The sequence below is a fragment of the Amblyomma americanum genome, chromosome 4 (assembly GCF_052857255.1).
Source record: "Amblyomma americanum isolate KBUSLIRL-KWMA chromosome 4, ASM5285725v1, whole genome shotgun sequence".
Lineage (NCBI taxonomy): Eukaryota > Metazoa > Arthropoda > Arachnida > Ixodida > Ixodidae > Amblyomma > Amblyomma americanum.
The window spans coordinates 84,940,233-84,961,806 of NC_135500.1; the positions used below are offsets into that span (position 1 = coordinate 84,940,233).

General features: G+C 48.8%; 1 long non-coding RNA gene and 1 pseudogene across 1 annotated transcript; both read left to right on the plus strand.

The window, feature by feature from the left end:
- Positions 1-10,366: 10,366 nt before the first annotated feature.
- LOC144130223 (uncharacterized) lies at positions 10,367-10,783 on the plus strand. Its single transcript, XR_013314015.1, has 3 exons — positions 10,367-10,430; positions 10,513-10,575; positions 10,746-10,783. It is a non-coding gene; the product is annotated as an uncharacterized LOC144130223 (long non-coding RNA).
- Positions 10,784-19,119: 8,336 nt separating this feature from the next.
- LOC144130224 (uncharacterized) lies at positions 19,120-19,699 on the plus strand (annotated as a pseudogene).
- The last annotated feature ends 1,875 nt before the right edge of the window (positions 19,700-21,574 follow it).

The following is a 21,574-nucleotide window of genomic DNA, read 5'->3' on the forward strand; positions in this document are numbered from 1 at the left end:
TGACAAGCACAGTCTACAGCAGTGGTGCTTGTACCTCGCGGACCAACAGGCAGATGCAGTTTCCCTTAGGAGCGCCACAGGCAACCATCTCACAGTGTCCTCTCGCCTTACAAACTGAATAAACATGTAGTTTGCAACATCTATTCCTCATGTTTCAGATTGTTTCTTCTTTATGAATGAAGCTTTGTGCTCTGGTTTGTTTTAGTGACACCCGTGTAGCATCACATGTGCCCGTAAGGTTCCTTATAGTGGGCGTGTACAGCAAAAACCAATTCAAGAGAAGCTCGTTAATGCAGAACACTCCTATGAGTGTATAAATAAGTGTTCCCAAGATACTGCATTGTGGACTGGGCACGTTTGCGTGGCTATGGGCAGCGCATCAGCCTTTTGGTTCTTTTGACACTGCTAGCTGGGAGCCTACTGAGGTGATGTATAACTGCTACGGTCATGATGAACATAAAAACATTGCAGTGACCTTGCACCGTGCCCTTTTCAAAAGATGCCACAGTGATGTCATTTTGCTTTATGTCGCAGTACATTTCCAGCAAGGGTGACAACCTAAAATTATTTGTGTGCAATCTAATGTTTCCACTCTAGCACCAACCTCCATGGGCTGCTAATTTCTGCAACTGTAGTGTCACGCCTGTGGCGCCAAGCTTGGTGTTCTTGAAACCAGAAAACATGCACTACACCACTTCCACATTTATTGACAGTCTGCAAGGTGAAAACAGACTGACTTCTATGTTAGCTGTTTTCATGCATATACGAAGGATGCATGTCGAAGGAGACAGATGCCCCTGAAACGCCATCCAGTGTCTCCCGCATTTAAGATTCACAAACAATTGTGTACTTAATCAACATCTTAACCACACATCAGTGACACAAGCAGCAACACAGCACTGAAGGTTTTCACGTCACCGCACTTTAGGTCAACAAAGTGCCCCCCTGAATTTTCTTTTCTCATGTTAGTCTGCACAGCCGTGTGAACAAAATCTCAGCTCTGCTAACAAGACAATAATGCACAGTGCAGAGAGTGTTACAAATGTTTTGATTTGAGTGGACAAGCCAAACACAGACTAAATCATATAAATTTGTTGCACTGGTTCTTCATACCATTCTTGCCTTAAACCCATAACTGCCAGGCACACTGATTGCTCCTGCTCACACTCTTTCTGGTTGCCAAAGCACTTCTCTTTCTGGTATCAAAATCACGACCACAGCTCGGCCACTCGCCACCTGGTACACACTACTCATTTCACAAAACAAATAAATCTGCTGAAGAAGAAAAGAACAGAACTGCTTGCTTACATTAAAACATTTATAACCTCGGAGATGACTCCCCGCAGCCCACAACGTTAAGTTTAAACACAGCGCACTAAGAGACGAAAAATGCAATGCTCTGGTTTCAGGTATGCACATTAGGCAGAAACAGAACTTTGTTCCAGTGCAAAGTGGAGAATCTGTGAATGCTAATGACCACAACCATTTCAGCCGATCCAAGGAGACATGGAGCCGATCCAAGGAGACATATGCAACGGCAGGCAGGCTTGGCCCAAAAAATGCGCACAAAAATACGAAAAAAAAAACAAAACGCGACAATTAAAGGAAGAGGGAACAAATACGGTTAACAGACGTGAAAGAAAAAACGCGGGAAGACAAGACACGACCATAAGCAGGAAGGGAAAGAGGGAATTAAAAGGTGAACGAATGCACACGACAAAACGCGGGAAAACAAAACACGGCAATGAGAAATGGAGAGAAAAGAACCAGTGGGCTCGGCAGCACGCCAGCGATGGCCCGTGCTAACGTTCTACGCTTCTTGGTGCAGTTCCTCGGACTCTCGAGCTCGCAGCTGCTGGAGTGTTCGAGCCCCCGGGTCCCGTACCTAGCATCTGTCGTCAACTCCAGTCCAGACGCAACACTACTGCTTTCCGGACTTCACACGGTTGAGCCTTTCTCGGCTACGAATGGCCAGCCCATCGACAACGCATCCCGGTCCGCGCAATTTCTACACGGCCACGGACCATATCTTCAAGCATCATGGCTTTCCCTGAGCCGCCTGAACGCCGGAACCGCCCCTGTACATCCTGCGCATGCGTGGACTTGTGCTAAAAAGGCAGCTCGGAGCGGCGCGCCCTTCAGTGGGCTCGGCAGCACGCCAGCGATGGCCCGTGCTAACGTTCTACGCTTCTTGGTGTAGGTAATGAAACCTTATTGCCTTTACACTAAGCCAAGTAGCTACCGTGCACTCTTGGTGCTGCCGAGCCCACGGCGTTTCCGGTCCATCATGTATGACTGTGCGCATATGTTGTTAAAACTTCTTATGGTAGCTGGTGATATAGAATCTAACCCCGGCCCTAACAAAGAGATTCTTGATGCTTTGAAGGAAATTCAAACTGGGCAGACAGCAATGCTAGCGCAGCTAAAGTCGATTGAAATGAAACTAGTTGATCATGATAAAACATTTTGCTAGATTAAGGCGCGGCTAGATAAAATTGAGACAGCATGTGTTGGTATTGATGACATGCAGACTGAATTGAAAGAACTGCATGGAATCAGCACTGAGAACACGGCGCAGATAAATGCTCTGTCTGCCCGGGTAAATGATGCAGAAAATCGGTCCAGACGAAACAACCTTGTTTTCTACAGCCTTGAAGATATAGATAAAGAAACATGGTCAGATTCTGAAAATATCATCATTGCACACATTAATCAGTATTTAGACATCCAGTTAGAGCCACGCGACATTGAGCGTGCACATCGCCTTGGGACTTTCTAAACTGGTAGGTGCAGACCTATAATTGTGAGATTTGCTCACTTTAAAGACAAAGAGCAAGTCCTGTCTTCCGCTCGGAAATTCAAAGACACAGGATATGCGGTTGCTCAAGATCTTTCTCCCAGCACGCGCCTTGCCCAGAAACATCTCATCAAATTTGGAAAGGCTCGAAAACTGAAATACAAGTTGCGAAATGAAAAGCTTGTCATAAGTGAAAAAACGTACCATTTCGACCATGTTTCTAACCATGTCGTTGAGGACAGCTTGTAGCCACCATTAAAACCAAATTGTGAACCCCGTTCGCCGAATCGTCACCCTTTATCATTTCTGCTTGCTAACATTCGAAGTGTTGTTCCCAAGCGCGATTCATTGTGCAGTTTAATAGCTTCATCTTCATGCGATATCTTACTAACTGAAACATGGCTTAACGCATCAGTTCACGATTCTGAGATTCTTCCATTTCTCCCAGATTTTGAGATATTCCGGAAGGATAGACCCGATAATTCGCGCGGTGGGGGTGTATTGCTCGCCACTAAACGGGATCTGCATTGTTCATTTGTTAACCTCCCTTCACAACTGGAAATGATTTGGCTTCGCTGCACTACTACACATCCGCCCATCCTCATTGGTATTTGTTACCGCCCTCCTAATGCTGACAGTTCTTTCACCCCCTTATTTCATGATGCCTTAAATGTGTTAACTAAAACATATCCACTTAGCCCTATCCTTCTCTTCGGTGATTTTAATTTTCCCACAATAGATTGGTCTAATCCCGCCGCTACATTATCGAAAAGCAGCCCGGCTAGCGATTTCTTAAACACGTGTATGACTTTTGGCTTAACTCCACACGTCACTGATCCCACACGCGTTACTGACCACTCGTCCAACGTTCTAGATCTCGTATTAACAACGCATCCTGATAATTTTACTCCTATCACCTTGTTGCGCGGTCTCAGCGATCATTTGACGATACATACTTCTTTTTATTGCAACGTACTAAAGAAACAAAAAAATAAAAAAACACTTACGCTTTATGATAAAGGAGACTATGCCAGCATGAACCGTGAATTATCAGATTACTTCGACACCTTCGCTGCTAACTTTCCACTACATTCTCTCGAGTCAAACTGGTTACTTTTCAAAACAGAGATGCATCGGCTTATAAGTCTTTACATTCCAACCATTACTATATCAGAAAGAATAACATCACCATGGTTTAATGTATCACTCAAACGACTCAATAATAAGAAAAAACGCCTGTTCCGGTCGGCCAAGCTGTCTAACTCTTCTTCCACATGGCAGAAGTATCATGCTGTCGCAAAAGAATACGACAAGTTAACCGCTCAGACTAAACGGAAGTTTTTTTCTACTAGTTTACCATCTATGCTGCAGACTAACCCAAAACGATTTTGGAAAACCATTAGCCCTAATCAATGTAATGAGATTTCACTTAACAGTAGCTCTGGATCTCCTATTCCCGACTCTGAGGTTGCAGATGTTCTTAACACAGTATTCAGTTCGGTCTTTACTAATGAACCCCTTGACAATCTTCCAGATCCACCATATTTTACGCACCCGCTCATGCAAAATATCACATTTCATCCCGTCGGCATAGTCAAGGTAATTGAGTCACTGAAGAACTCGTCATCTACTGGAGTGGACGGTATCAACGCCAAAGTGCTAAAAAATACTAAACATACGTGTAGCCTGTTCTTATCGCTCATATTCCAGGAATCCCTGAACACCGGTTCGATTCCACGTGACTGGCAGGTGGGCAAGGTCATCCCAGTCTTCAAGAAAGGAAGCCGATCATCGCCGAGTAACTACCGCCCGATTTCCATAACAAGCGTTTCTTGTAAAATAATGGAGCATGTTTCATACTCGCATATTGCTACCTTCCTATCGTCCGTTCATTTTTTTTTCACTCAAGCCAGCATGGTTTTCGCAAGAATCATTCCTGTGACACCCAACTGGCACTCTTCCTGCACGACTTACATTTAAACCTTGATCGTAATATCCCGACTGATGCAGTGTTTTTAGACTTCGAAAAAGCATTCGATAAGGTTCCCCATGGTCGTCTCTTACTAAAGTTATCGCGCCTTAATATTCATCCATGTGTTCTGAACTGGATTCGAGGGTTTTTATCTAACGGTCAGCAGTTCGTATATGCCAATTCACACTCTTCATCCTTAACACCTGTGCTCTCAGGGGTACCTCAAGGAACGGTACTCGGGCCCCTCCTTTTCTTGATATATATTAATGACCTACCGTGTAACATTTCTTCTCATATCCGACTCTTTGCCGATGACTGTGTCGTTTACCGAAGCATTACTAACTCCACCGCACATCTCGCATTACAAACTGACCTTATTCGCATACAGGACTGGTGTAAAACATGGCTCATGTCATTAAATATTTCTAAAACCGTGTTAATGTCCATTCACCGTCGTCGTAATTACGTAGCGCCTAATTATAATATTAATAACCTGCAGATTGGAACATCCAAATCATTCAAATATCTTGGTGTGCATATCTCGCGTGACCTAACTTGGACCTGTCATATTAATCACATAATAAATTCTGCTAACTGTGCTCTAGGATATTTATGCCGTAACCTTTCACTCGCTCCTCCCCCTATTAAACAGCTTGCTTTTCAAACCTTTGTGCGTCCCAAGCTTGAGTATGCTAACGCTATTTTTGATCCGCACCACGTTAATCTTACTAACGCCCTCGAATTGGTTCAGAACCGCGCAACACGATTCATTCTATCAAATTATTCCTACCACTCAAGCATCTCAGCACTAAAACCTCGAATCAACTTGCCCCCCTAGCCTCGCGCCGTAAGATAGCACGTCTTAACCTTTTTCATAAATTTTTCCATTCTTTGCCTCTTGATAACCCCTACATAAAAAGAGCCCACCGCATCGCCCGGTTCAGCCACAGTAACGCAGTGTATCCCCTACAAGCCCATACTGTGACATTTCAGCAGTCATTTTTTCAGCGTACTGCACGAGACTGGAATGACCTGCCCACCGAAGTTGCCATTATCATCAACCCACTAGAATTCAAGCGGAGCGTCGCCAACCTTTCATCTTAACATTTTTTTACCATTGTTTGCCAGATACCGTCCACTCCCTCATGTAATGTCTCAATCGAGACCTTTGAGGAAATAAATAAATAAATAAATAAATACGCACGAAAAACACGAAAAAAACACGACAATGAGAAAAGGAAAAGAGAAGAAAAACGGTTAACAAATGCAAACGAAAAAACGCGGGGAAAACAATACGGGACAATGAGAGCGAGAAAGATAATGAGAACGAGGAAGAAAAAGAAACGGTTAACAAATGGACAAGAAAAAATAGCAGACGACAAACAATGAACAGGTAGTGAACAAAAGGGTTAAGACAGACTCGCGTTAGGCATGTCGCAATTATGAGGCTGGCTGGATAACTCCACTAGCTGAACGAATACTAAGGAACTGCAGCCGGGATACCTATCCTACACCCCGCTGCCTGGTTTGGACTCCGGGCCATCAGGGCCTAGCAGGAAACGAAGCTGCAGACACGGCGGCCCGAGCACTCATTCACCGGGCGTTCCCATTGGCTCCTGAGCGCCTGGAACCTGAAGGTAGCTACTTACTCTCCTTCAAAGCTATCACATCCTATTATAAGGATAGGCATCGCCTCTACCCGGCCCCTGCAAAGGGACTGGGGAAAGCAAACGAACGCGTTCTACTCCGATTATTCACGAACACAATGCTGTGCCCGGCAGTACTAAAGCACTTCGATCCCGCGTTCAGTGGCAGATGCAAACAACACTGAGGGGAGGTGGCTGACACCTACCACATGGTTTGGGCTTGCCAGCGCAACTCAGCTCCCCCCCCCCCCCCCCCCAGCCCTACCAGAGTGGAATGGGAGGCGGCCCTGCTTGGCTGTTCGGACCTTCAGTCCCAAAAGGCTTTGGTCAAGAGGGCTAAGCTGGCGGCTTCGACCAATGGGGTCCCGGAATAAGGACTCCACCCATTGCGGGGCTCTTTAAAGAGCCTCACCTCTTTCATTAAATAAAGGCTTTTCACCACCACCACCGCCGAAAGCGAAAGGAGAGGAGTAAGCTCAATGGCGAGGCGGGAGGTTAAAAAAAAAGGAATGGAGCGAAGAGCGGAACGGCTGTGAAAGAGAACAAACAGGCGAGGAGGCGGAGGAAAAGAAAATATAGAGAAAAAAGAGGGCGAGGAGGGTACAGGAGGAGGAGAGGCGCCGTTGCGAGAGGTTTCGGCCAACACCACCTACCCCCGTATTCACAAACCGACCTTTACCTTCCCTTTCGAGGTCCTTACCTTTACTGCTCCTTTCCGGGCTTCAGAAACTAACCTTACCCTAAAACTGCACCTTTAGCTGCCCGTTCGGCCTCGGAAAGGGCGCGTTCGCAAAGGTAGCTCCTGGTCTACCTTTAGCAGCTCCTTTCGTCAATTCAACATGGAAACAGAGTACGATCGATGACCGCTTTTCTGATTTATCAAGTTCACAGTGTTAATGAGAAATCGATCAGGTGCCCCATCGTGCGAAGCCGGCACGGCGAGTGCTGAGGGATCGCCAGTACCCGATGGAGCTGTTCGACGACGAGCCTCTCGCGAGGTACCGCTTTTCGAAGCCTGCCGTGCTGGAACTCTTGTCCAGGGACTCCGGAACAGGGGGGGGGGGGGGGGGGGGGGGGGCGGTCGCCCCCCCCCCCAACATTTATCTAGGGGGGGCGCCCCCCCCCCCCTCCTCACTTTCCGACCGCTTACGCTGAAATCGAATTTTCGATAAGTGCTGAAGTTCTAGTGCTTTATAATTTTAAAGAATATTGACATAGTACAGAGATGGCCAACAAACAAACAAATATCATTCAGCACACACAAATGCCAAATTCCCATCATAGGAAACAAATGTAACCTTCCCCCCCCCCCCCGCCAAAAAAAAACAATATATCCTTGATATATTGAAAAAGTTAAATATACTAAACTCTCCTTTCCTATCTCACAACGAATCCAAGAAAAAATCTCAACACTAACAATTAACCTCAGCCGATTCACAGGACACACTTGAGGTATGGCACCAAAACACCTAAAGGATGTTTACACCAGGGCGACTGAACGCTTCATTCTGTACTCCAAGTCTGGTACAAACAAACATCACAAGTGCGCAGGAAACTACAAACTATCCAACGCTTCCCTCAGAATCACCAAAGCCTTCAGAATAACACCTAACATAGCCCTCCCAATACTTGCAAACGTACCCACCATTCACAATATTCGAAAGATAAAACGCACTTTTCAACGCCCTTAATAACAACCCTTCCTTTACAAACGACACCCTCACTATCCCCCCTTCAGTCATCACCACGAAAACGGACCTCCACCTCACCCACCCAACGCAACGCATCAAAATCAACTACTCTTCCGGGCCCCTTACACCATCAGACCTGCATATTTACACCGACGGATCGAAAACAGAGGCATGCTGTGGCCTAGCATATAACGTTCTCACAAAAAAAGAATTGAATCACACAGTATAAACTATTTAAACTTTCTGAATACAGCTCTAACTTTGAGGCCGAGGCTGTGGCCATCATCAAAGCCATAGAATACACAAAAGCCACCACTTCCCAATCAAAACACCATCCTCGCCGACAGCCTCTCAACACTAAAAGGGGCATTTGAAAAGGGGCAATCGTGCCAGGGGCTTCTGAACTCGGGGCTTTTGAAAACGGGGCAAATGCAGCGGGGCATTCGGCGCGGGGCATTTGAAACGGGGCTTCTGACATCGGGTGCTTTCGTGCACCACCCGGTGGAAATATCAAGTGCAGAGATACGTTTACTGCAGCAGCAGCAGCACTGCGGGCAATGTTTAAAAGAAAGATACATGTATCAATTTAAAATAGAAACCAAGGCATTTATTAAAAGGGAAATTTTTCTTGAATAATGAAAAAAATAACAAAGAACCATAGTGCCAGGTATATAAAACAATGCATCGAGCAAATAGGAATTATTAAAACAAATGTCAAGTACAAACAGTTGAAAGAAGGTGGTCTAATAATACTTTTAAAGGAACGAATAGTTTTAAAATCCTGAGATAAGGTGTAATGAACGGGAGTTTGATTAAAAACTGAGGGAGTATGAGTATGAGGGCGTGTGAGTCTGAGGAAGTATGCGTCACGTTTAATGAATTTTGTATTGAAATAATTCAAGTTTGACTTTATTTCTTTGGAAACAAACAGCAGTTCGAAGTAAAATTATGTCTTCTAAACGAAGTATTTTGGAATCTACTAAGTAATGCAACGTGTGATCTTCAGTTCTTAAACACTAAATGGCACGAATCGCCCTTTTTTTTTTTACAAAGAGGAATGAAGTAGTATTCTGTTTTGTCGTGGTGCACCAAACTAACAAACAATACTGGAGTCGAGATTCTATAAGCAAATAGTACAGGAATGTTTTAAGCCAGACAGGTAAAAGATTTCTATATTTGTTGATGATACCGAAGGACCTTGAGAGGCTATTTTAAGTTCGCTACGTGGGCATTGGAATGCACGTGGCGTAAGTTTTTGCGGGCGCCAGGCGACGCGCTTTAGACGGAGCGGCGAGCGCCGCTGTTCCGTCGGCTAGCCAGAGAGACCCATTCTTGGGGACAAAACAGGTTGTTGACCCTACGGTGGTGGCGGGACGTGCTCTTCTGGGAACAGGGGGACGGAAAGGACGCAAGGGAGAAGATGAGGTTGTAGAGACAAGGTCCGATGTCATTCATCACACCCGACCGCAATGTCTCCACCAGACGAGCGAGTAACAACGAAGAGTGTACGAAGAGATCAGCTCGCGAGGGTCAGGGGCGCCGCACCGCCATGCCAATACGCAGCCGTCGACAGATGCTCTACGAGGAGCGTACAACCTCAGACAGCCGCCATATCTGCACTTTGACCAAGTGGGGATGCAATTACCCTGGAGCGTGGTTGACAGGGGTGGGGTCTGCTGGCTTTGCGCCGCCCCCCCCCCCCCCCTTTTCTTTCCGTTGACTCGAACGTGGGAAGCGCACGTGCGTGTAGGCGCAGAGACGCGCCCCGGGCGTAGAAAAGGAATTTTGTTCTATTTTTCTTTTACCTTGAGAAAGGGTTGAAACACGTAGTAACCAACAATTTTGGTTGTTCATTCTGATTGAATGCTGGTTGGAATGTAGCCTGGACACAGAGGCCAGCAGTGCCAGCACGCTACGCTTCCACGCGGTTGCGCTTTCTGTTTGTGGTTGTTTGTTCCTTTACGCTCACGTGTGCGCGCGCACAGTGTAGAACGCCCGCACTGGAGAGGAGGCGCGGGACTAAAGAGAAAAAAAAATTACGCTAGCCTATGGGGCTTAACAGTGGCGCGTTTCATTTTTATTGCACTTCTTTTTTCTACAGCGGCGCGCGGGCTGCTGTGCGCGTAGCTCCGCTTTTTTCGTTTGTTTGTGTACAGCGTGCGCCCAAGTGGAAGCATTTTTTTTTTACCGTGCGCCTGCCTGCTGATTTAACTGCAGATTTACAATGCCGTTGCCTCGGAAGATGCCGGGGTCTCAAAAAAAGATCGACAACTTCTTCGTGCCGGCACAGAAGCGTTTATGCCTTGGAATTGAGGGTTCACAAGGTATATTGCGCCACATTTTTGTCGCCATTTTGTTTATTAATATGTTTCTAATGCCCCTTTGTATTTGTCTTCGGGCTGGCAGCGGGAAACGATTCTCACGAAAGTCAGCCAGCTGACCGTGCGATAGGAGCAACAAGTATTAACGGTACGTCTTTGCAATATTTTGTTTATACCATGCTCTTCATGAGCAGTTCAGGAACATTTAGCGCTTGATGCATTTTTTTAACTTCTCTTACTATTTCTTTGAAGGGATAATAAAAATAAAAGATCCATACAGTGGTCGGCTAAGAATTCCTTTTATCTCACTTATTGCAGAGAACCCAGCAGAGGTTGTACTAGATGGAGAGCCCTCCTTTGCAACAGACTTGGACCGGACTACATCGAATTCCGGCGCCTGCGCTCTGGTGGAAACCGCAAGACGCGACGACTCGCCCCAGGATGTCCCATCACTGCCTCCCAAGGGCTACAAATTTCCAAGCAACCAAACCGGAAGGTCCTGTAAATTTGCATGGTTCCAGAAATTCACATGGTTGTCGTACGACTATGAGCGCGACGTCGTCTTTTGCACTGTGTGCCTCATAGCCTTCAAAGAAAGAGGAGGAAACGTTGCAGGAGTGGAACCATGTTTTATTCGCGCTGGTTTCAATAACTGGAAAAAGGCTATCGAAAAGTTTCAGTGCCACGAGAAGAGCCAATTTCACTGCGTCTCCGCAAGTCGCCAACTGTCGAGAGAAAAAGGAATGCACGTAGTGCAGCTATTATCTCAACACAGCAGCAGACAGCAAGAGGAAGCCAGGCAGGCACTGCGCGCTATAGTAAGCTCAGTCCGCTACTTATGCCGCACAGGCCAAGCTTTGCAAGGGCAAACAAAGGATGACGGAAACCTTCTTGATCTGCTAGATGAACGATCACAAGACGTGCCTGCTTTGAAGAGATGGATGGAGCAGCGAGATAGATGGCTGAGCAGCGACATACAGAACGAGCTCATAGAAATTATGGCTCACAGCGTTCAGCGGGGCATCATAAGAGACATCAGATGTATTCCCTTCTATGGGATAATCGCTGACGGCACTACCGATGTAACAGGGAATGAGCAATTCAAATTTTGTGTGCGGTGGGTAGATGGGATTACACTGGAAGTTCGTGAGGAATTTCTTGGCATGTACAATGCACCAGACAGTAGAGCTGAGACCTTGTATAGAGCCGTGAAGGACATGATTTTGCGTTTAGGTCTGGACTTCCATAACCTAAGGGGGCACTGTTTTGATGGGGCCGCGAATATGGCAGGCAGATTTACCGGCGTGCAGAAAAGGATCACGGACTCTGAACCGTGGTCAATATTTGTACACTGCAGTAACCACTGTCTAGACTTGGCACTCCAGGAGGTCGCAAGGAACTGCGAGGCTGTCGGCGATGCTCTGAACATTGTAAAAGATGTTTCCCATGCAATACTCGAATCTAAAAACAGGAAGACTGTTTATTCGAACGTTGTCCTTCCTCCGGGTAATGATGCCAATGAGCAGGATTGTTCCAGGCCGAACACTTTGCTACCATTGTGTCCAACGAGGTGGACAGTAAGAGTGAAATCAATGGAAAGGTTTATCGAGAACTATGAAAGGGTGCAGGCAACATTGCAGGAACTGGTACAAGTTCAAAGCTCTCTCATTGGCACCAGCAAGACAGCACTGAAAGGATATGAGAAAGTATTGGGGAAGTTCGAAACTTTATTGGGCATCAACCTTTCTATAGCCCTATTTGGCCCATGCGAGGAGATAGCGAGGATGCCTCAACGCCCAGTTTATCGCGCTGCAGGAGCAAAAGAGGCAGCAGAGGCTCTTTGTGACAGCTTGTACAGGCTACGGTCTGACACCGCATTTGGCGTCCTATGGCAGCGGACGCACTCAAGAGCAACACAGTTAGGGCTAAAGGAGCCTCGAGTGCCGCGAGTCTCGCAGCTGCTGAGAAGGATTCAATTCACAGACAAGCCTCAGGAGCCTGCAGCGCTTGACTGCAAGTCATTACATAGAAAAGTTTTTTGCCGCTATCGATCGGATTACCAGCGAGAGCCGAAGGCGATTCGAACAGCCTGGCATGGAGCAGCTGATTAGTCTGGAGCGCATTCTGACTGACGCTGCTGGAGGTCGAAACTTCGCGGCACACGACTTAAATGAGCTTTTAGGGGCACACGCTGCAGATTTTGACACCAGTAGACTTTCAGCGCAACTCGTGCTTCTCCCAACGCTCCTGCGTGACCAGGGCCCGGCCGCAAGCGAACGCATTTTGCAAATTCTACAGGGGAAGTCTGCAGACATGCGTGAAATGATGGATCAAGTTGTACGGTACCTGCAACTCGTGTTCTCTGTACCTGCGTCAGCTGCTTCAGGAGAGCGCTCTTTCAGTGCCCTGAGGTGAGTAAAAACATTTTTGCGCAATCGAATGACGCAGAGGAGGCTGACGCACCTTCTCCTGCTGCACGTGCACAAGAGGAGAGCTGCGGACCTGCAACTGGATGCATTATGAAAGAGTTCGTGTCCAGAACGGCAGAACGAACAGCAACTTTTCGCCTCCTTTGATATCCTCTCCTGCCCGACACCCCCTTGTCATACCAGCCACGAAGCTCATCAATGCGTGGGAATTTTCTTGTACTTAGTGCCTAAGCTTTACCTTACTGTGGGAGCGAATGCAGAATCAAATAAAAGACTTTTTTCAGCTTTCGCACCCGTTCGTTTTTCGTTTCGAACGCGTCATTTGCTTAGTCTGCGCATGGTTTGGGAACTTCAGAAATTTCAAACCATTTTTAAAGTGCATGATAATGCAGAATAAGCAAGAATGCAAATATCTAAAATTTAATACTGTTGAAATTACTCAATTAATAATAATATTAATTAATAATATTATTAACATTATCATTAATGAAATGTAACATAAATAAATAACAATAGAATATTATAATTATAAAATATTGACACAAAAATAAATACATAAGTAAATACGGCATAGAAACACGACCAGGCTTGCCCCCCCCCCCCCCCCCCCACTCCCAAAAAAGTTCCGGAGTCCCTGCTCTTGTCTGTGCTGCCGCCGCACCGCGGCCGTAACGGACGAGGTTGCCCCGTGCCGCTGCGACTGCTTACCACCCTTCGCTTTTACGGTGCGGGAACTTTCCAAGTTGGCTACCCTGTCGATGTATCTTTACCGGTGGTATCGATCGTATCCGCCGCAATCGTAGCAACATTGTTTCCGGCACTGGTCAAGTTTCCCTGAACCGAAGATATGCAAAAACTAAAGCAGGAGAGACATGTGCGAAAACTTCGTCGGTGCGTCGCGCTGGTCGCCGCTTGCGAACTGCCGCCCCACTGCAAGCATCGATGCGCAGCTCGGCTCAAGCGCCGCTCACGGCCGGTGTCACGCTTTGAAGTTCGCACCAGAAAAGACAAAACATCTATATTATCATAAAGACTGCCTGCTATCGTCGAGCAGCGACAAAGCATGCCTGAGCAAGTAGCCAGCTTTCGGCTACAGCACCACCCGCGGGCACGCCGCGCTACGAACTGCGCCCGGCTGCCCTGATCGCCGCTAGGCCTATAGCCTGTTTCGCATCAATGCAGCAGCGCACAGCGCTTCAGTAGTCGCCTGCGCTGTAATAATGAAGCACTATTTATATCACTCTGCTGTCAACAGCTACATCTCGCAATAAACTAAAAATATGGCCGATTTGCACGACGCCTTCGGCACTGGAGCTGGCGGACGCCAAGCGAGCCGGACCGCAACGGCGGGCCAACGGAAGCTGCGAAGCGGTTCTCGCAAGAAATTTGCTCGCATCTCAGTTGACACCTTTACCAGCAACTCAGTATTGGCCAGCACTCCACAAAAATGATACATTGTTGACATTTTTCTATCCCATGTTTTATTATTTACGTCAAGAACAGCTCATTTTTTGACGCCGGCGCACGGGATTCAGCTAGGCCGGCCGGCTAGCCGGCCAGCCGGCTTGGTGTACTTCACGTTCGCACCAGAAAAAACAGAACAGCCATACTATCAGAAAGTCTGTCTGCAATATTCGAACAATGGCAGCATGCCTGCACAAGAGCCCACTTTCCGACAGCGACACCGCCTACGGGCGCGCCGGGCGACGGACTACGCTGCTTCCTGACTGCCCTGCTCGTCGCTAAGCCTAGCTATTTTCGCATCGATGCTGTAGCTGAAGGCGCTTCGGAACGGGCCAGCGCTATAATAAAAATACTACTCTCGTCACCCCTTCACTGTGAGCCTGTCCCATAATAAAATAAAGATATGCCCGATTTCCGCGACGCCTTCAGCAGTGGATCTTGCGAAAGCCTAGGCCGAGCCGCACAAGGCAGCAGCAAAGCAGCTATGGGATGAAATCTCCTTGTATCGCAGTTGTCCCTTCTACCAGCATCTCCGCATTGGTCAACAATCCTCAGAAAAGGTACAGTACACTCTTGACGTTCAGCGCTAAACAACAAACGCGCACAAGCACAACACACCACAATAGAGGCACACGAAAGTAAACAAACACCGACGTCGACTCAACAAAGCTTCTTGTAGCGACGGCTGCCTGTCACTGTGGCTAGACCAAGAGGAAAGATGCGTAAAAATTTGAGCCAGGCTAGTTAATTTCGTCTACTGAATGATTATGACAGCTCCAGTATAAGTTTAACTGCTTTCTATAGTATACAAAACAAGTTATCAGTACATCCACTGAGGCGACAAACAATAATATTCCTTTAGGCTCGTTACCATACCTCTCACTTCTGTGGGTAAGGGCGCTTTCCGTAAGGCTGCCGAAAGGTGGATTTCTGAAACACAGCTTGGCCTTTCCCTTCCCTTTCACTTTCAGTGACCTTTCTGAAAGTCGCCCTTCGCGTTAAAGTAAGGTAAAGGTAAGGCCAGTTTGTGAATACGGGGGCTAGACTTTCAAGGCCTCTCCACGATTTCTCCTATGACGCGTGACGTCACCGCACTACGACGCGGGAGCAGCCACCGCCGACCGCTGCGGCAGCACCTCCTGGCGGCCGCGGTTCTCCTCCCGCGCTGTTTCAAATTGTTGAAGTGCGGAGTACTCCGAGGCGTATTTGCGTACAGCAAATTGAAGATAACGAATTTCATCGTTTTAAAAGACATGAAAGATATCTGGTTCAATGTAACAATCTTCGTTCGCATTTCTGGAAACTGTTCAATCTTCTAAAAGCTTACTTTGTGCAGTTTTTCTAGTAAATTGTTGAAAGCAATCATTTGAAAGGAGACATCGCGATTGCTGTAAACATCACTACCGTCGTGTTTGAACATGTGCTGCACGTGTCGTGTGTTACATGCTGTTCCTCCGCCGTTCTTTCTTTCTGTGTCATTTGCTGAAGCTTCCTTGCGGGCTGTGAATACTCGAAGTGCAATCCTGGGAAACGTCTGTGAAAGTGCTGTGCGCGTGTGACAGTTCCTGAGTCGTTTGTTAAAATGCCAGGACACTGTTGTGTTCCCGGCTGCCGTGGGAATTACGATGGAGAAAAGACTGTGCGCGTCTTCACTTTCCCAGCTGATGCTGACAGAAGGAGGCAATGGTTGAAAGCCATTCCATGTGCTGATTTCGAACCCGGAAAGCGCTCAGTGGTAAGTCGAAAAAGCGTGATATTTATTCCGCGACGTAGCTGTGTGTACATAATGCGCTACAACATGGCCTAGTGGGCGAGCTGGAAATATTCTAAATTTGAAATATTTCACTGCGCTAATTGCTATTGCACCCATGGAATTAATCATCTTAAATATGCTAACCTTATCTGCGCTGGACTTTGCAGGTCTGCGAGCGGCACTTTAAAGAATCAGACATTCGGACTTCTTCTAAGTATGTGGACTCAAAAACGGGCAAAGTCGTCGAGGCAAAATTGAAGATTGCTCGTCTCAGCTCCGACGCCATTCCCAGTGTATTCCCGAACTGTCCCGCGTACCTTTCTGCGCCCGCCACTACGTCCCGAGAAGCACCGACTGAAAAGAGAATGCGTCTTGAAGCAGCTTCTTTACGAGGTGCCATCGCCATGTCACTCCAGAAACGAGGAGGAAGAAGCAAAGAATAAGATTGACACATTCCAAGTTCTACTGGAGTGCCTTCCTCAAATCAAGCTTTCTGATTTTTGGAATGTTATTTCTCGACCTGCCTGCGTCCTTTTTTTCAATCTTGCTGTTGATGACGTCCCTCGTGTTCTGTCGTCAGTCACGGTCTTAGAGAACCTCACGGTGAAAGTTCATTACCGAAATGTGCAGCTGACCACAATTGATGGCATAGATACACACACACGTGTGTGAGAGAATGGTGAGAAAAGGCTGGGTGAAATTCCTTTCAGCAGGTGGTGTCAGGTGCAGGAGAAGAAGGCAGCAGGAATTCCTTTCTGCATGTGGGGCCAGGTGCCAACCATAACATATATGTATATATAGCTCAGCCTGCGAGTTTTCAGCGTTCATTCGTGTCATCCTGCACCGCTCCTTTTGGCACTAGCATCAGAGCTATATGGCGAGTGCAAGAATCGACCCATCGGTTGGCGAGGTCCATCTGGCCATCAGAAGCTTCGAGTCGGAGCAAGCGTTCCTCCGGGAACTGAAGCTGACGCCGGAGTCGACCCTTGCTCGACCATCGAACAACCAGCGAGGCCGGCCTGCGACATCGGAGTTTTGGGGTGTCTGCAAGGACCTTGGTTTTAACTCCCAAGAGTCCTAGCTGCGAAGGCGAAGTGGTGACTTTTAATAGGAAATCTGAGAAAGGGAAGCGACCCAGCTTCCGCTGCAACAAGTGTAGAAGGCAGCTATCGCCTTGAGCGCCGTTTTGCAAGGCGACGGCTCTTTTTTTGCATGCAAAGACCGCCTCGGACGCCCCAATGTCAAGTTGGCAACGAGGGAAATACCGTATTTATTCGAATCTAAGCCGATGGTTTTTACTGAAATTCCGAATACGAAACTGAGGTGTCGGCTTAGATTCGAGGATGTGGCTGCGCAAGCACCATCGCCATCGCCATCACGGTTTTTTTTTTTCTCCATTTGCGTTGGGGGCTTTGTGGCTAGTGGACTCTCCGTGCGGTGCGGTTCTTTTGTGCACTTCGTCGACTTCGGTTCACGACGCGATGGCGCCGACAAATAAGCGGTGTCATTATACCGCTGCTTTCAGGCGAAAAGTTGTGCTTGCGGCGGAAAGTTCGTCCAACCTTCAAGCACAGCGAGAGTACGGCGTGGACGAAACAAATATCCGCCGCTGGCGAAAACAACGGGGCCAGTTATTGAACTGCGCTGCAACCCGAATGGCATTTTCCGGACCCCGCAAAGGCCGTCACCATGCGGTGGAAGATGAAGTCGCAAAGTTTATTAGGACGCAGAGGGCCGGAGCACTTCCTGTTACGACCGGAATTATTCAGGCGAAGGCAAGGGAGGTCGCGAAAGCACGCGGCATTCCCCGCACTACGTTCAAGGCAAGCAGAGGCTGGCTTCAAAGGTTTATGAAGCGGTTTGGCTTCAGCCTGCGGCGACGAACGTCAGTGTGCCAGAAGCTGCCCGGAGATTTTGAAGAAAAATTAATTTCTTTTCAACGGTATGTCATAAAGAAGAGGCTTGAGAAAGGGTATGGACTTGGGCAAATTGGCAATGCAGACCAAACCCCCGTTTACTTCGACATGCCCATGGCGTACACAGTGGCCGAAAAGGGGTCAAAAGAAGTAAGACTGCGTACTGCGGGCTACGAGAAGGCACGTTCGACTGTGATGCTCTGCTGCACTGCCGATGGACGGAAGATGCCACCTTATATAGTCTTCAAGCGGAAGACACTTCCTGCGAAGGAAGAGTTTCCTAAAAACGTCATCGTTCGTGCGCACGAAAACGGATGGATGACCGCGGCAATGGTCGAAGAATGGATTAGGCTGGTTTGGCAACGTCGACCAGGTGCATTGTTGTGTCGAGATTCCCTCCTGGTCTTAGACTCGTACAGCGGACACCTGACGGACGGCGTGAAGGCTGCACTCTCACGAGGTGGGACAGATTTGGCTATAATACCCGGCGGCATGACCAGTCAACTTCAGCCACTCGATGTCGCCATCAACAAGCCCTTTAAATCTAGAGTGCGCAAATATTACACAGATTGGCTGACTGAGCAAGATCACGAGCTTACTCCGGCAGGTCGAATTAAACGCGCATCGCTGAGTCAAGTGGCCAAATGGGTTGCAGCAGCGTGGGAAGATATTCCCGCGGAGATGATCGTGCGATCATTCCGGAAATGCAGCATCTCAAACGCGCTGGATGGTACCGAGGACAGCGCGCTGTGGGATGAAGATAGTGAGAAGGAAACCTCCAGCGAGGAAGACGACGCCGAGTGATCAGTCGGTCTCGTGAAGAGCACAGCCAGCTTTTATTTCAATACATGTCTTTCTTGTTCAGGATGGTCTCTTTCTGTCGGCTTGCATTCGAGTTTTTTTTTTTTTTCGGGTTCGCGAGTTTTGGGGTGGTCGGCTTGCAATCGCGGCCGGCTTAGATTCGAGCAAATACGGTAATATGGATAACATATTGTATGGCAAAGGGCCTCACTTCTACCCAGACACGGGAGCTCGTGTTGAAGGATTTCAAGCTGAGGAACGACGCCAGGAGCGACTGGCGGAACTACATCTGAGAAGTTCTCGAGCAAGAGCTCCAAGCGCGGCCCCCCATGGGAGGAGTCGGCCAGGAGGTGCAGATAGACGAGACACTTTTGCGGGGGAAGCGAAAGGCGAACAGAGGTCGGCTCCTGACCGGCGATGCAGTACCCCCGAGGCACCGCAACAATTACGGTGGTGTGGCCAAGGGCCCGTGGGTGTTCGGGATGGTGTGGTGCACAGACTGGAGAGCTAAGACTTTTCCAAGTGGAGAAAAGAGACGCCGCAACGTTGGGCCCAATCATCGCCGCCAACATCATGCCAGGCACCACCGTCTACAGCGACGAATGGGCCGCCTACAACTGCATCCCCAGCCTGCAAGACGGGAACGGAGCTCCCTTAAACTTAGACTGGCACACAGTCAACCACACCACCAATTTCGTCGACCCGCTCACAGGGGCCAACACTCAGAGGATCGAGAGTGCGTGGCAGAAGGTGAAGCGTAAGCTTGTGCGGAACGGGCAGAAGGCCTCCCGGGCCCTGCTGCAGTCGCACCTATCCTGGCAGTGGTGACAATCCATCAACGGTCGCACCAAGTGCCAGGACCCGTTTCTGCGGCTGATGGAGGCGATTGCACGACGCTACCCGCTCTAAACCATCGCCACGCTGCCGCTGTCGCCGATCTGCACTCCCCATTGAAGTCGATCTGCAACTCTGACTTCAGCGACAGCGCCCGCTGTCGCTATTTTTTTTTACCGGCTCCTCTCGGAGCCACCAAGAGCTGCCTAGGCAGAGGCGCTGCTGCCCGCTCCGCCCGAATTCTCTCTCATGCCACAGTGCAATTTCTTGCCGCTCTCAATTATGCAATCTCACATCAGAGGCGAGTAAAACACAATCATTTTACTCTCAGTGCCTTGCAGGCTCGTTAGAGCGCAGTGGGTATGCACGGACAAAAACATTATAAGATCACCGATTCGTCTAATGTATGCAATCTTTCATAACCATCCACGAAAGAAGCTAGCACATACAAAATTTCCTGCATTTTAAAAAGTGGTTAAAATGCTGTAGTAATTGAGGTTCTGGGAATTGAGCTTCTGAGCGCCGGTCCTGTTGTCTTCTTTCTTTGTCCCTCGTCTCAGCGCTGTTATTCCCAGAAGTGTGCACCAACTAGCTCAAATATCAGTTTTTTTTTTAAGTAAGCCAGTATGCGTACACCGCCTAGCGGCTCACCGGCTCAGGCTTAAATTGGGAGTTCCCGAGACTGTCGGAAGCGTGCAGGAATTATGCAACGCCTGCCGGATTCGTGTGCATGCTCGCTATAGCGGCCGCGCAGAGCGAAAGTTTCGGTCGTGTCAGAGCAGTGGAGCTTAAATTGGGAGTTCCCGAGACTGTCGGAAGCGAGCAGGAATTATGCAACGCCTGCCGGATTCGTGTGCATGCCGGCTATTGCGGCCGCGCAGAGCGAAAGTTTCGGTCGTGTCAGAGCAGTGGAGCTTAAATTGGGAGTTCCCGAGACTGTCGGAAGCGAGCAGGAATTATGCAACGCCTGCCGGATTCGTGTGCATGCCGGCTATTGCGGCCGCGCAGAGCGAAAGTTTCGGTCGTGTCAGAGCAGTGGAGCTTAAATTGGGAGTTCCCGAGACTGTCGGAAGCGTGCAGGAATTATGCAACGCCTGCCGGATTCGTGTGCATGCTCGCTATAGCGGCCGCGCAGAGCGAAAGTTTCGGTCGTGTCAGAGCAGTGGAGCTTAAATTGGGAGTTCCCGAGACTGTCGGAAGCGAGCAGGAATTATGCAACGCCTGCCGGATTCGTGTGCATGCCGGCTATTGCGGCCGCGGCGAGCGAAAGTTTCGGTCGCGCCAGAGCAGTGCAGCTTAAATTGGGAGTTCCCGAGACCGTCGGAAGCGTGCAGGAATTATGCAACACCTGCCCAGAGACCGTCGGAAGCGTGCCTGGTATAGCGACCGCACCCTTCGCGAAGGGTGCTAGAATTATCCACGGCATCTGAAAGCCCAGCGGCGAACACGCTACAACGCGCGCCTTACGTAGCGTGAAATACGGTATCTGAAAGGGGATGGAGAGGGTGTGAGGGGGGGGGGGGGCGTGTGTATGAGGAGGAGGATGGAGAGAAAGTGGCAACACTGGGCCTCTTCGATTATCCACCTCTGGCAGCCCGCAGGCAGCCCGCGGGCTACCAGAGCGCGCCGCCAGGCGCTCGATTTTCTCGGGCTGCTCCGCCCACTTCCGGTGGCTAGATACAGAAGTGTTTGGGTGCAGGTGGGCTGGAAACGCTGATTGGTCGATGGGATGCGCTTCTCCGTGACGTTTTTCTGCTTCTCCCTCGTTCTCAACCGGATGTGGGGTCGCCGTGCCTCTCTCGGCCTGTCCCTAGACGGCCTAGGGAATCGCTAGGTCCGGCCGTCCGCCGTGCTTGCGTGGTGCGCGAGCATTCGCTTCGTGAACTTAGGCGGCGGCGGGCGCGTTTCGGGAGCTGTCCAGGTATGGCTTTTTTGCGTGGTGCGCTCGTC